Here is a 16,875-nt window from a genome sequence, read left to right on the forward strand (position 1 = left end):
TTCAAAAAATAATTGAGTATATTAACTTCTTTCCTATACGAGAAAAGGTATTTAGTTATTTTTCTGTCAAGGACACAACTATCTTCCTTCTTCTTCTTCTTCTTCTTCTTCTTCTGCTTCTTCTTCTTCTTCTTCCTTTCTTTCTTTGGTGGAGTGAAATCATTGAAACATTAGAGAAAAGTTGAATCAGATAATGATTTAATACCCAGGGGAAAGAATAATTCATTTGTGGATTTATTACAAACATAAGCCTATGGATTTATCTGTATTTTTATACTATCACATTTGGAAGATACAACATAAGATTACATGTCTGTAGATTTTATTATCGAGAGGTGCGTGTATATATAAATGACTATAGGCTATAAATATGTGCATACAGAGAGAGAGAGATGGACAAAGGTGTACTCAGCTTTGCTAATTAATTACACTTTCACTTTCCGCTTTAGAGAGTTGCAAACAAAAAGTAGCACTGGAGCTGGATGGCTGGAGGTGAATTTTTTCCGCCCTATTTTGCATCTAAATGCTGCCATTGCCTGAACTCGGTCCCTGTTCCACCAGAAGAAGGAGGCAAAAGAGCTGGCACCGAGCAGAGGCAAACAGGGCTGAAAGGAGGGCTGCCTGCCGCACTAATTAGAATACCGGGGGTCCATCTGCAGGTAGGGGGCTCCTGGTATCTCCTGGTATTGGAGAGGCTGACCGGGGAGGGCTGTCTGCTCTTCCTGGCTATTTGCACCCGCTGCAAAGCCTCCTGGCCTGAGGCGAAGCTCAGGGCTAAAAGAACAGCTCGAACCGGCTGGACACCAGCCAGCCGCCCACTTTGGTGCACAGGGCTTCCCTTAAAGCACAATTTGCCATCCAAAGCGGCTGGGGGAGGGGGCGGAGCAGTCTGTCAATGAGAGATTGGTATAGGATAGGTGCTGTCGAGCGAAGGCACAGAGTGGATGCTTCCCATCATTGCAGACAGCAGAGTGGGGGATGGGGATGTTTCCCAGCTGTTTTCCTGGTGCTAAAATGGGCAATCATTCCCAAACTGTTAAAGGGGCAGGGCTTTAAGAGGCAGAAGGTGGTAGCGATTGCGACAGCTCTCTGTTACCTAAAACCAAAGGTCTCGCCTCCGAGAGAAGTAGGAACGTTTCATCTTCCCTTCAGGCTCCAGCCCCTGTTTTCAATACACTCCCCAATGTATGTCTCTGCGTCTAATCCCCGGCTAAAGCAGGAGAGTTCACGGGGAAAGGGCCGGATCCTGCATGTCCTGGCCCCCCAAATGCCCAGCGGGAAGGTCGGGATCGGGCCCAGTCGCCCCCAAATGCGGTCTTGATCGCACACAAACTTCACCTACAATCGACATTTTTGCCACCTTGCTTCTCAAAGCAAAAAGACACTCTTCCTATTCGCTACAGCAAAGAAAAGAAAACTCCCGTGCTCGGTTTGCGAGCAAAAGTGCCCTTCCTTGGCCAGTACAAGACCTGCTCTCCTCAGCTGTGTGTGCATCTCAGACCGGTAGCCTGATGGAACTGCTCGACAGCCTACTCCAAAAGCCACCACGCCAGCCCAAGGGTTCCAGTGTAGGCACTGAGCAAACAGGCAATTTGCTGGGGAGACCGGGAAAAAAAATGCCACCAGGTAACCTGCCATTAGAAGAGCCCCTTCGCCTTCCGACCACCCCATCCCCTTTCAAAAGAAAGCCACGCAGGAACAAGGAAGTGTAAAAACATCACGAAGTTGTTTAGACTCTGCTATCCTCTAGGTATCAACCTAGGCCTGGTGGCCACGTTCTCTTAAGAGGCATGGAGCTGAGTGAGTAGGTCTTCAGAAGGTCTTAATTATAGAACAAAGAGGCGGAAGCCAATTCTGTAAATAGCTATACTCCACAGGTTGGTGCGCTGGGCATCAATATCATTGCATGCAAAATGGGTTCATTTTAGTGGAAGCCGGGAAAGAGGGAAGCACACTTTCCACAGATTACCTCGCTTTGGATTTATCAAGCCAGCTGAGAAGAAAATCAACTTTAAGAGTCCCATGGTTTAAATAACAGCCTTTGTTGTTTTGACAGTAAAATGGCAAACACTTAGCAAGAGAAAAGTTTTAAAGTCGGAGGCTGGCAGCGCCCCTAAATTATATTGTCCTCCTTGTTGCTTCAAATTGGACCCAGGACCTTATAACATTTGCCTGGGTCTTTAGCTGCTGCTTTGCTGATTGCAAAAACATAATTGTATCATTTTACACCAGTCAACGAAGCAAGGGCCAGTGGAATAAAATCCACAAAGTACACACATACCAGCTCTCTGGCTAAAGAAGTCTGTTCCTTACAAGCTGTAAAGGCCTGCAAATTAAATACCAGTTACTGGAGGCAATAAAATGCTTTTTTATTGCATGAAGTCTACTTAAAACAGAAGAGAATAGTTCTTTTATTTTCAGGAAGGGAAAGAAGGGTGGGTCACGAAGACATATATTGGCAAAGAAAAGAATACATGCAGTGCCTGAATAGAGCCATAGTGGAGAAATTCTAACGCCTTCGGGAGACAGGTTTTTCTGGTGTTATACAGAGGCGGTGTTATGCAGAGGTGGTTATGATGGGGATTATTACAGGTGAGATTATGAAGGGTGGGGAGTCAAACGACAGTAGTTCTATGTAGGAGAGAATGAGTGGTATAACTGCAGAAACTCTTCTGACGAAACTGTGTTTTAACCCCCTTAACAAATATGACTCCAACAGTTTCATGGTCACTATAAATCGTGAGGATGGTACTATAAATTGATTACTTCCACCTGCCAAAGTATATTCTTTGGAATCTTGGGGAGGATCTGGCTTCAGTCTTTCAGTCTTTTGAACACTAAAATAAAAATAAATGTTAATTTTTCCATTCAATTTTTCAACCCACTGACTCCCCTGGGAGGCGCAGAAGGAACACAGAATCGGGAGTAAAATCAATAGTGATCAAATCGGCACTATCCTCTGATAAGTGCTGTCAGTATCAAAATCTTGAAAATGGCTACTAGACGGCTAGATTTAATATGCAGAGGTGCTTAACTTTAAGAAAGCAAATAAAAGTGGCAACTCAATCGAGAAAGGGCAAGTTTACCTAGATGAAATATAAGGCTTTGTTTTTGTTCCTTTATTATCATCTATAAGAAAGAAAGAAAGAAAGAAAGAAAGAAAGAAAGAAAGAAAGAAAGAAAGAAAGAAAGAAAGAAAGAAAGAAAGAAAGAAAGAAAGCCTGGGCTAGGTGATACGAGGAACTTTGTATTATTCTTATTTTCTTATCTAAATGTCTCTCTTAGATTTTACCAGATTTATCATTTTGCTAGTCGTTCACTCCTTTATTTTATTAGCCTGGAACATCCCATCATTGTAGTTTCCCTCTATATATGTTTCACACACTTCAATGTTTCAAATAATTCTCTAGCACAATCGTTTTGTGGGACATACTCTCCAGTGTTAATACAGTATAAGTAGTAGTGTCCTCTTGTGATGTTGTACAAATGTAAGGGAGCTTGTATCCGTCACGTGTAAGCATTTTTTGAAGGGCGTATTTTATTTTTTCCAATGATAGTAGCATTTGAGAACTTAAAAACTTGTTTTGTAACATGACCCCTGCATAATTTCACTACATTTTCGTACTGACTAGGATGTATTATACAGATCCAAACTGCTGCAACAAAGAACTCTTCCGAGCTAATTATCTGCAAGAGGAGAGGCTTTCTGTAGATGAATTAGGCTTAGAAATGTTTGAAGATTAGACTTGGAAACAGGCAAAACTGAATCTATGCCATGTGTCCTACAGTTATTTCAAAGGTTTCTTTCTCTTGTCACACCAATTCGAAACTTCCAAAACAATCGTTTGAAGGAGGGTCCATTTTTGTTTGCATATGAAATTCTGTTATTAACAGAACGCCACAGGCAGGGCACTTTGGTTAGAGATGATGCACTCCATGAATCACAAACATTAGGCAAAGTTGCCTCGTTAAAATGAATAATTGCTCTAATATGTTCTTCATTTTATGGAGCCATTTGGCAGGCATTCTGATGTGCCAATGCGATTCCAAAAAGCATCAACATGACAGTTTGGGATGACGAAAATGATGGCTCCAAAATACTATTGATGGAAACCACAAGTTGTAAGTGAGTAACTGCTGATTAAAGGCCATGTGAATATGTATCCCTTCGGAACGAGGGGTGACCAACCTTTACACTCTGAAAGTGGTACAACAAGTTTCAACAAGCAATGACTTTTAATGAAATTTATAGAGGGGAACCTGTGCTCAGAGCTTCTTCTTGTAAATAGGAGCTAATATGGAGAGAGTAGAGAAGGGGGACGGAGGTTGGGAGAAAGATCCTAATAACATTTATGACGAGTAGTGAGTTATCCGGTGTCTCATCAGAGTGAACATGATGGGAGAACTAAATGTATGTTGAAGGGGGGTGGGTTTGCCTCTTTTGTGTGTGTGCAGGGAATGATTCCGATGCTATCGAGGGATTTTCTTAGGTGCCGTGCAAGACAAGACAAGAACAACTCATTGACCTCTGTTTGAGAGCGAGAGGGGCTGGGCTATTTAAGGACCCGATCCTGCCCCCATTGAAATCACTGGACATTTTGACAACTGACTTACATTAAGGATCGGAGCCTAAACTATTTTCTCCCTTCTTCTGACCTGTCGTTTTCCCAGATGAAAAATGTTCCCGCTTTTCCCGTCTGCTGCAGTAGTAAATGCCATTGCAGTTATTCTGTGATTGGTTAAGTCTCAATGCTCAGGTTGGTTAGGCGTGTGTAGACGGCGGATTTCAGAAATAGTTGTGGTGTCTCTTTATCAGCTACAAGGAAACTGAGGCCTCAGATTGCATTTCCAACTCCCTCATTATAGTTAATCCCTCTTGATGTCATTAATTCTGAAACGTTGGGTGGGGTGGGGGGGGGGGGGACGTAGGAAGAAAACCCCGCCACTTATGACATACCAATGTCAGCGCTGATGGGTGTTGCAGACCAGCTAAGGAGAATTGTTCCAAAAGTTAGCTTTGTAATAAACGTTTACAAATAGCTGGCACCTCCTCACTTAAACTGTGCGCAGCCGGTACACACACATACAGATCGTGCGGTGTACACAGAACCAGTCGCGTTTACATTCTTCTAGGTACCTCTACACTATTCACCCATTCTAAATGCCAGGGGGATTTCTGGTTTTTGTTTAAAATTGGCTGTCTGCAGCCTCTCTTTGGTTCCTCGGCGAGCAGCTGGGGAAAGCGGTAAAGCTAGCCAACAGCCCTTGTAGCCCCTACAGATGTCAATTAGTTTCTCTCGGGCTTCCTTCGGATTCACTGGGGTCTCGAGACCTCCGTGTGCTGACTTATTTGTACAGCGTGCGTCATTCACCGACTCCATGTTCTTAATTAGAAGATTATCAGCTCTCCGCGGTTAGCTTGTCTGCTGGAGAGACACTAGCGCAGAGCTCGGTTAAGGAGAGTGTCAATCGGTGACTGAACCATTCGAGGGATAGGAAAGGGGTCGCGAGCTTTCCAGACCCGCCTATCCCGGCTTAGTTGCAGGTGGCTGGTAAAGGCTAGCCAGCTGCTGGTGGAGAGAGTCCAGGGACGGAGGCCAAAGGTCTCGTGCAAACGTGCAAAGAGCCAGTGTCAGGGTTTAGGAGAAAAAAATCCTGCCTAAATCCCATTGTCAACTACCAAAAGACAAGAAGCCGGACACTGAAAGGGCCAGGAGAGAGGGAACAGCTAAGTACATTGCCTCTAGACACCCTGGCTTTTTAAACTAGTTAAACTGACTAGACACCTCTGGGGATACGTTTTAAAGGAGGCAAAAAAATGAATGCATTTTAATGTGCCTCATTTTCTTCATCCTATATATTGCTCCTCCCTATATTAACAAACCCTGGCTGCATTCCTGGGAATGCTCGTTAGTATTAGCAACGCTCAGTGCCTTTATCCAGGCTATCCCCGGGACTGTGGCTGGCTGTGGAATTCAAGGTGGGGAGGCTGCGAAGGGAAAAGAGGCTGCTTCAAATTCCCCGGTTTGGTTGTTTCCGGTGGCTGAACACATTTCAGTCTACAGCTCAGTACCAAACATAGGCTATTGAGCCAGGAACCTGACCTCCCGTAAGGAAACAAGACATGAAGAAGCCAGCCCCACAGTAATACGAAGGTATTGGTGCATAAACAAAGATTAAGTCACCACTAACTAGAAATGAGAGCTGGATTCCATGCCTAGTTCTACCACAGCTTTCCTGTGTGACCTTTGGCAAGTCATTTTTAATCTCCCTGTGACTCAGTTGCCCATCTGTATAATGGGAATAAAAATACACCTTTTCTCTATTTGTTCCTTTGTCTGTCTTGGCGGTTTTGACTGTAAGCTTTCCAGGGACTATCTCTTAGTAGGTGTTTGTACCATGTCTATCACAATGTGGTCCCATCTCTCTGGTGGTCTCTAGACACTACCACAATACATTTAACAGGTCTCTCTTTTCTGCTTCTCCAGTCTTACTGTTCATCAGATCTTGTTCTCATGTGCCAAGAAAGGGCATGTACCTTTACATGATCTCTGGGAAGTGAATAAGGTCTTACCAGGTTACAAGTAAATACACAAGTAACTAAAGATAAAAATAATGAATTATTATTATTATTATTGTCTAGCAAGTTGACCCATCTGAACTGTTCTGATAAGCTACCTTCTCAGCATGACCGGTAATTCCAAAAGGAACTACTTTCCTTAGCTACCCTGTCCAAAGAGTGCAACTTTGAATAAAGGAAGATGTTACCATGATTGATAACAGGTGATTCATAAAATGAGATGAGCAGTCTTAGCAGAACAAGAGAGAATGTAAATAGTTGGGAGATGAGGCAGGGTTGTTTTTTCTTTCTTTCTTTTTTCTTCTTCATATTCAAGAGGAACCTCTGGTATTGAAGATTTTGGGCTTTCAGCAGGACGTAAGAAATATTTCCCACTGGAAGGCATGGGCTGTTCTGTTTCCTCCGAAGCCCCCAATCCTGCATAGGGATATGTCTGCACAAACCCTTGTGCCTATGCAGAGTCCCATCCAAGAAAAAGGGACTTGGCAAAGCAGGCAGGTTCCTGTGCAGGAGCAGAATCTAGGCTGCTATTAAAACAGATCTATCTTTATTAGGTGTGACTGGGAAGAATGCAGCCCAGGTTTTCAAAAGGGGCCAGTGATTTTGGATTTCTCAGTTTCTGAGTCGTGCCCACCTTTAGACACCTGAGCCAAATTTTAAGAGGTGCTCTGTGTGTGACAGATATTGCAACCCCGTGCAGTATCTTTGTGGACCATTGTATTCATTTTATCAATGGCTTATGTATGATTGTGTTCTACACCATGGGGGAGAGTTACCAAAGCTCCTCCAGGAACTAAAGACAGTTGGGGGCAGGGCTCCAGAACTGGGGGAGGGTGTCAGAGGGTTATATGCTTGTGTTCTGAAAATAACTTACTTTGGAAAAGATGTGTGGTAGCTTGTAATTGCTGGCATACACTGGTTAGAGGTCTTTGAGAGAAAGGAAAGTGCGGGTGCTGGCCTTTAGCAGACTGTCTTGCTGGAGTATCACAGTGTAAGGCAGGGAGCTGTGCAGCCTTGTCAGAAGGGAGTGGGACATGGGTCCCTGCCCAGAGACAGGCCATGGCTAGAGGCCTGACATCTGACTGGGCACTCCTGGCGTAGACCACAGAGGGGGGGGATACAGGCTCAGTTGCCCTGAAACTATGACATTGTGCCTCTTCATTCCCATTGACTTCACCTGGAGATGTAAGTGTCCTGTGCTTCTGAAAGTCAGGCCCACAGTGTTTCATGTCGGACCCCAAAAGATGAGGCACCAAAAATTAGTGAACACTATTGGAGAATCTGGGCCTAAATTATTTATGTAAATGCAAATTATATTTGAGATTATAATGACACCAGCCAATCACAGAAATATGAGTTTACACCAGCTTTTGGAAAGTTTTGAAAAGAACATCCAACCACAAGAGTGCCACGGAAACGAATTTACATATATGATAAGAAGTTGAAATCATTAAAATACTAACCTGTAGAAGAAGGACACCTCAATGTTAGTAGGATGAGGAAATGGACATAAGGAAGAGGGGAGAAACCCCTATTGAATATGCATGAGTCATAATGGTGTCAGCCTAACGTATTATAAAAGTTGCATCCTAGCCTGTGGGCAGTGGAAGAGAGAGAGAGCTGTAGCCCTTGGGAGGTGCCAGAAGGATGGCCACTGGTGATGATGAGGAAGATGACGGTGATGAGGCAGACAAAGACTGACATTTCAGGTTGTCCTGCAAGGGATGGTGAGATTATATGGATGTTCAAATGTATAGTCTCTAGTCTCTTTATCTACCTTACTGAGTTACAGTGTTTGTAACTTTGCTAAATGTATTCATGAACTATTTGTAAATATAGAAGGGTTCATATAGTGTGAGTGTTGCAACTGTGCACATCAACATTCCCAGTTATATAGTAATTTTAATAATATTAAATTGTATTTATTTTTAATAATTATATATATAAAGTTATTAAATATATTTATATAATAAAAATTAAATATTAAAAAAGCCTGATCTTGGGACAGGAACCTTTCAATCCTCAAAATGATAACTGAGAATTCTTAAGTAATCAATATAATTAATACATAATCTATAAGTCAGACTACACTAAATATGTAATTATTAATTGAGATGGATATGTTTAGTGATAAAATATATTTTTGAAGCCTCATAAATATTCCTTGACAAAGGCCAGGAAGAGGTAAAAAAAATCTAGCTCAGTATCTTAGGGATATCTACAGTACCTATTGCCCCTGATCCTGCAAAGACTTCTGCACACATTTAACTTTGCAGATTGTGAGTAAATGCCATTGACTTCCATTAGACTATTTGCAGTATGTAAAGTTAAACATATGCATAAGTTTTTGTATGACTGGGGCCTTACTGCTGACTTAAGAATTTCTCTGTTTATTAAATATATAAGGAAAATGTAATGGAGAGCTCTGGATAATTTTCTTTTATTTAAGTATGTAGGTATTTGCTCATGGAATTGTTTTTCCTGAAGAACGCAGATTTAATTAATTTTAAAATAACTTCCTAGCAACAACCATGGAAGATCTCCATGTTGTTTGTTCCTTATTTTCTAAGATTTACTAAACTCTCTTTTTACTAGTTTCTTCATTTTGTTTTTCCAGACATGTATGTTTATCCATGGCTCAGTGATCACTGGTAAGGTTCGAAGATCCAGGAAGTAATTTCTCCTATTTAAAGAAAGAGATATAAAAAGATACTGGCCTTCTAAGAACCATAAAGTGTTTGAGAAAAAGGAAGATTCCTTTAATAGTCAATTCTTGCATTATCAGGCAAGTTTTCTTAGACTCAAGACACTTTGGATTTGAAACCCCGACTTTAATATTTCTGTGATAGCATGGAGTTTCTCTCTCCTAGAATGGATTCAATGTGAAATATAGGTTTTGTAAATTTCAAATTTCTAAAGTTTTCGTTTTGTTTTGTTTGATGAAACATCCCTGTAAAGTTTAATTGGGGTGGGTTTTTTTGTTTTTTGTTTTTTTATGGGGAAGGAGAAAGACTTGGTAGTACATCTGCTAAACCTTAACTCCAATTTAAAAACGTTTATAGGAATTTCTTTTTTTTTTTTTTAAATAAATGATTCCTCAGTAATAGGGCTCCAACACTCACCCACTCATGCCAGATCCAATTTCCCCCAAACCTTTAAAACATTTTTTATCCTCAGGTTAGATGTAGGATGTAAAATTTCAGGGGGATTAGTATGGTTTTCATGGTTTTCAAGTTAGGGAGGGAGGACAAAAAAATGATCTGCTAATAGGAAGTCATCTTCAACTTTAAAAATGGATAAACAAGTGACTCTTCAAAATAATTTTCAAGAATTATGAAATTTGTTGTTTTCCAGGTGAAACTATTGCAAAAATAGTATTAATATTTTCTCAATCTATAAAAATTTTACATTTACAAATCTCAAATAACATCCTGTTCTTTTAGTATGCATAGATTATATCGCCAGTATTAAACTAAATGCATCACAGTAAGTTTCTATCCCTCATAGTTACAGAGGAAAGCTTGAAAATGTGACTGCTAAAGGCTCTAAAACCAGAAGGCAAATAAATAGGTTCCCAATTTTATTTATTTAAAAAACTTATAATTTTTAAGCCAATCTCATGATTATTTGGGGCTTGACTATGATTTTTGAACGCTTGGAGTTAGCAATACTGTTATGTGTGAAGGTAACAATAGTACATCTATATGGATGCATAAGATAAATATTACTTTCATATATTGGGTCAAATTCTGGCCCTTTGAAAGTCAATGACAAGAGTTCATAGAGACCAGAATTTGTCCCAGAATCATTTATAGTAAATCACTCTCTCTAGAATGTTTCATTCTCTGTTATTCCCTATAAGTTAATTTACTAAAGAGAGGATTGATTTTGAAAACAGGATTTTGATTCACTGAGTGTATTTAAATATTTAATCTATTGACAGCTCTTCTTCTTCTTTTATTATTTGTATTACTGTAGTGCCTAGGAGCTCCAGTCATGGACCAAGACCCCATTGTGCCAGGTGCTGTACAAGCATAGAACAAAAAGACAGTCCCTGCCTCAAGGAGCTTACAATCTAAGCATAAGGCAAGGGACAACAGATGGAGACATTCAGATGGGGGAGTACAAGTAAATAGTGAGACTACATTGCTCAGTATCATAGACTGTGGTCTTTGTACACCAGTAGATTAACTCGTATAATAAATAAACAGTTGTTTGCTTGCTGGCTGGTTTGCCTTTCCAATAAGGAGTACAGATAAAGAGGTAGGGTGAAATCCTAGCTCCACTGATATCAGGGGCAAAACTCCATTGACTTCAATAGAGGTGGGATTTTACCCTTAGTTCTTTCCCTTTAATGAGCCCTTTGAGAAGGGAGAGGCTTAGGAGACCATTGGTGGATTTTGACTGGTTAATGGTAGACGTGTTTGATTACAATTTTTGATTGAGTCATGTTGTAAAATGAGTATTTGTTTTCACTGCATATGCACATTTGAAAACTGGTGCATTGAACTCACTTTGGCTTCTCAGGAGCTCAGTTACTCATGTGCATGTTCACATGGAATTGCGCCTGAGGCAGTTAGTGAAAAGGAGATTTTAGGTTTGAAAAAGACTGACACAGACACTGCTAACACAAACCATTTTAGTGAAGCAATTCCATGTCTAAGGGGGGAAATCTGAAACTTTAACCAGCAATTAAAGCAATAGTGTGACAAGTACTGGCAACCATAAGTGATTTTGCCCAATAGCCAAGCCAGGTCCAGATAATTGCCCTCTGCACAAGTGAGCAGCCTTTTCCTGGCCAAAAACAAGCACACATAAATTCAGACACACAAATGTTAGACATACAGATTTGGAAGGTGTTTCTCAAAATTTGGCCCAGGTCAATGGCAGAGACAGGATAAGACCACAGGTATTGCTGGCTCCCAGTCAGTTCAACAGACACAATGAAAATAGTATGATTACACTTCAACATGACCTTCCTTCCTTATCTATTTTCTTCTTGCTTAACTGTAGGGAGATTTGTTTTGACTATTGAAATAAACTCAAGCAGGTGCAGGACTTAATTACAGTGCTTGATTGTGCACTAGGAGTCTAACAAAAGGGAAACAATTTGCACACACACACACACACACAAAGGCCTGATAGCAAGTGTTTTTGTGTTAGGGCAAATGTACTTCATAATTATTTTTGGTGTGAGTTACTAGCAACAGTTTGGAGGTAAACACAATCAACAACATCCTGAAAGTGAAAACAAGACCTGAAAGTGAAATAGATGCTTACATGATTAACAATCGCCAGGAATCCTTTTCTGTTTGTATCTCTCGAATTGGAGTTCATATAAAAAAAAAGAGCACTGGAGAGTTAAAATCCAATCTGAGGATAATCTGCAGCTGGGTTCTAAGCAGTCTGATTGTGCTGAGATAGTCTCAGGTGGTTGAGGTAAGCCTCTTTATCTGACAGAAAGTGCCTGGGAGTGGTTCAAAATACATGACTCACAAACTAGAAAGCAAACATTAAATGTTAAAAAATGGCATGTTTATCTGACTAATTGAGCCTTTAGAATGAAACACAACACAAAATGTTTTCAGTGATCAGATCCCTTCCTCTGGAGCGTCCTGCCTCCTTTGGTCTCACATAGACCAGTTCAGTGCGTGCTGCACACCATAGCTGGGTGGGAGGAATGGGATAAAGTGAGATGAGAAAGGAGGATTTTTATTTTTGGTGGGAATAGATCTTGTTTTGGATACTGATCTATATCTATTTTTGAATCTGTTCTCATAAAGGGTGCAAATAGCCTAAAATTTCAGACAGGCATTTCCAATAATTAAGGAGAAATAAATAAAATACTGAACAGTATCAATGCTGTAAAACTAGCCAACGCCAATGTAGTTAACTTTATATAGGAAGAGAATAACAAATAAACAAGGATCACAGTCTGCTCGCATTTATATTAGTGAACAGCTAAAGTAATTCCATTTAAATCAATGGATTTATTCCAGATATACACCATAGTAACCAAAATCACAATCTGGCCCTAAAGTGCATATTGTCACCCAGAAGTGTTAGGGGCAGATCCCTAGTTAGTGTAAATTGTCATAGTTCAGTTGACTTCCATGGAGTTTTGACAATTTACACAAGCTGGGGACCTGCCTTTTAGATGATAACTGCCAATGATATCAATGGGAATCGCACACCCATATTCCCACTATGCTAAAAGTAGAATACCCTTTTTAATTCAGAAATGCTATCAGTGCCCTTGAAACATGACAGGAACCTTTGAGCACGGGAAAATAGTGTGTGTTTTTCTCCCCACTTTGTACTGCTGTTCACTACCAGAATCTGATGTGCTTATCCAAATTAAAGTGAGAGAAGCTAAAGGGCTTCTTCCCTTTCCCATTTAATTTCAAAGTACATTATCATGTCAGTTAGTCTCAGTATATAGACTCTGTGGGGATAAAAAGTTGCTACCAAAGTGAACAGGAGGACCTGAAAATACTTCAGTGAGGTCAGTTTTTCATGTAAAGTAAACATAAACATTTCCCATCAGTGTTCAGAGGAGGGTTGTACTGGGATATGAGAACCAGAACACGGAAATCACTAGAAAAAGTGAAACAGTCTAATCTGTTTCCTTTATCCAAGCTGAATGAAGTGCACAAAATAAACCAACAACATAGCTGGTGAAAAGTAGAGTAGATTTTTAAATGTATAATCTCAGACAGTAGTTCTCAAACCTCAGATTTTGAGTACTTCACTTAAAACTCAGAAGTATTTGTCACAACACCTTCTGTGCAGTTATAATGGAATCTTATTCTGATTCTATGCTAGACTCTTTTAAACTATCCCACATACGACCTGACTGTGGCCCATGAACACCAGTGGTACACCTACCACAGTTTGAGAAGCACTGTTCTGAGAGATTATAACAGTAGTGGGCAACCTACAGCCTGCGGGCCACACGTGGCCCGTCAGGGCAAGCTGCTGGCGGGCCGCCAGACCGTTTGTTTACATTTGCACAGCCGCCCACAGCTCCCAGTGGCCACACTTCGCCATTCCCGGCTAATGGGAGTTGTGGGCGGCCGTGCAAATGTAAACAAGTAGTCTGGCAGCCCGCCAGCGGCTTCCCCTGACAGGCCGCAGGTTGCCCACCACTGGATTATAATGATTCTGGTAACTGTAGCACTGCCCTCTACTGGGTGCAATCAGAAATGCACAAGTGCATATCATCGCAGCAATACTGCTAACAGCTAACATATTTATATATATGATTTTAACTTAAAAGTGTCCCTTTGAATATAAATATTTTGAAAGCCATTTTCATTTTATTGACTATTAGTTTTAGATTTTGGGGTTACCTAGGTGGGTAAGTAATTGTCACAGACAAACAAGTAGCAACTGTTTCACTAACTGTACACTTTTACCTAAAATTCTTACTCTAGGGCAGTGGTTCTCAACCAGGGGTGTGTACCCCTAAGGGTATGCAGAGATCTTCCAGGGGGTACATCAACTTATCTACATAGTTGCCTTCTTTTATAACAGTCTACATAAAAAGCCCCAGTGAAGTCAGTACAAACTAAAATTTCATACAGACAATGACTTGTTTATACTGCTCAATACACTATGCACTGAAATGTAAATACAATATTTATATTCCAAATTATTTTTTTATAATTATATGTTCAAAATAAGAAAGTAAGCCATTTTTCAGTAATAGTGTGCTGGGTCCCTTTTGTATGTTTATGTCTGATTTTGTAAGCAAGTAGTTTTTAGGTGAGGTGAAATTTGGGAGTATGCAAGACAAATCAAACTCCTGAAAGGAGTACATAGTCTGGAAAGGTTGAGAACCACTGCGCTAGGGTATTATCCAGTGAGTATGGACTTCACTTATGCCTTCTGTTTTGAGATGATGATTTATATTAAAGGTAACCTTAAAAAATGTTGCTTATTTAATCTCTGCTTTTGAATTTTTTTACTCAGTTCATCTCAAAGAAAGAACAAATTCATTTAATGCAGAAGGGCAGGTGAAATAAAGCATGTAGTGTAAATGATTCAAAGCAAAGAAACTTAATCTGTATACTGTAATAATGAAGCCACAGAAAATTATAGCTAACTTCATTTTGCAGCATAGCATAGGGCAATGACCTCCAATAAAAACTCCTCAATACAGTCCTTACCCTTAAGTTGCCAACTTGCCACTAAGGACCTGATTATCTATAAATTTATGGGAACCTGCAATAACTCGTGTTTGTCTCCTGATAATGTTTTCTGACACATATCAGGAGATTCAGCTGATCTGTGTTAGAGATTATTGTACAGAATCTGCAGTTTATACAGGCAATAAGTAGACAGAAGGTCCATTTGAGACCGTTAGTTATAGAGAAGCACATAAGGAAAACGGTTTCCATAGTAACATGCCCCACAGCTGTAGTTAGTATAGGAAAAATAGTTTTATGATTATTTCAATGAAGTTTTACCTTTTGTTTTCAGTACAAGACATATGCAAAAGGTTGTTTCATAGGATGTGCTCAGTGGGATATGGAGGTGAAATTTTACCCAGGTGTGGAGGGCCCACATAAGATCCCAAGTTAAAGTCTCAAGTGAAATTTAGAGTGCATTAGGCCCTGTACAGACCATCTGCACCAGAGTGATTTTCACTTGACATGGGTACAGCTTTGTGCAAACATTAGGAGATGGCTGCTTTTACTTTAATAAATGTACCATCCAGAAATTCTATATTAAAAGTAAATATTGCTTCATAGGGACTTGATAATCCAGCTCCCCGGAAAGCCAATGGAGAGAATCCCATTGACTTCTACAGGAGTTGGATTAGGCCCTGGTTGAGCTGGTAGAGAAACGGGATGGATGAGGAGGAATTGCAAATATTTTTGCAATGCTTTTGTCAGTTTCATTCAGATGGAAAATTTCTGGCCAGTGAATTGGCAAAGTTGGTGCTTTCACAAATCGGTTAACATGTTCTGGTTTTAACTGAGTTCTTGGTTTCACTTTTTTGCACGATTTCATTGGCATAGGCACTAGGAAGAATCTCCCTGGTGAAGGTAAGAAGACAGAATGCCCACCCAGGTCAGAGTTTTTTCTTCTTTATTTCAAAAGTGTTACAAGGCAGCAAATCTTCCATTCCTGCATGGCATGAGTATGACATCATTGGCTACCACCAATGTATATGTGAGACTGACAGAATAATGTCATGCTTTGATTTTTTTTAAATCAACCTGAAATCAGCCCTTGATTATTCTACTCAATTTGTACGATATGTAGCAGAACCTCACTAATGCACACTAATGCCTGGGAGACCCAATGCAAACTATTGGATTTTGTGAATTAGTAAATAAACAAACACAAAAAGCGAGGATGATGCCACACAGAATGTACTTAAATCTGTTAGTTTGTCAACTGCAGGGTAGTTTTAAGTATTTATCTTAATAACACTGGTTATTTTGCTGCTTCTGTCACTATCAACAAACAGGAATCAAGTCATATCCTCCCAGGATAACTTTGTTGATGTCAGTGGATTTATAGGCATGTCAAACTGGTTTAAGTTGGATGAGTATCTGGCCCAGTGTCTCTAGAAGGCAATTTTTCCAAAAACTCACATTTCATACAATAAGTAAACTCAGGCCCAGATTTTTAAAGGTGGCATTGTCCCACTCATTGCTGCAAGGCCTAAGTAACATAGGCCTTGTCTACGCTGCCCCGCAGTCCTGACTGCATGGGGGTATGACAGCAGTGCGCACCAAAGATCTGCAGTGAAACTCCACCACGTGGACATTGCGGGCGTGAACTAAAAGATTCCTACTTCACCTTAAGGTAGTCCTCTTCAAACAGGATTACATTAATGCGAAGTGGGAATCTTTTAGTTTGTGCCTGCAGCATCTACACAGGGGAGTTAAAGTGCAGCACTTTGGTGCACACTGCTATTCATACCTAGTAGTCAGAACTGCAGGGCAGTGTAGACATAGCCTTAAAGAGCTAAGTCCCATTTTCAAAAGTGACAGAGGCACTTAGGATCCTAATTCCCATTGACTTTCAATGAAACTTAGGCTCCTAAGTGAAATCCCAGCCTCACTGCCTATTTTTCAACACAGGCAACAGATGCTGTTAAGTTACATAAAGAAATTAGAAACATTTGGTTATTAGTACATCAGGGGCCTGATTCTCTCCAGTTCACACAAGATGTGAGTGGAGAATCAGGCCCAAGAAATGACAAATGGGTATATTTTACAACCAAAATAAAAATAACCCACCAAATTTCAGGCCCCAGATGGCTTGGTATCTATTAG

Source organism: Malaclemys terrapin, chromosome 1, assembly GCF_027887155.1.
Source record: "Malaclemys terrapin pileata isolate rMalTer1 chromosome 1, rMalTer1.hap1, whole genome shotgun sequence".
Classification (NCBI taxonomy): Eukaryota; Metazoa; Chordata; order Testudines; family Emydidae; genus Malaclemys; species Malaclemys terrapin.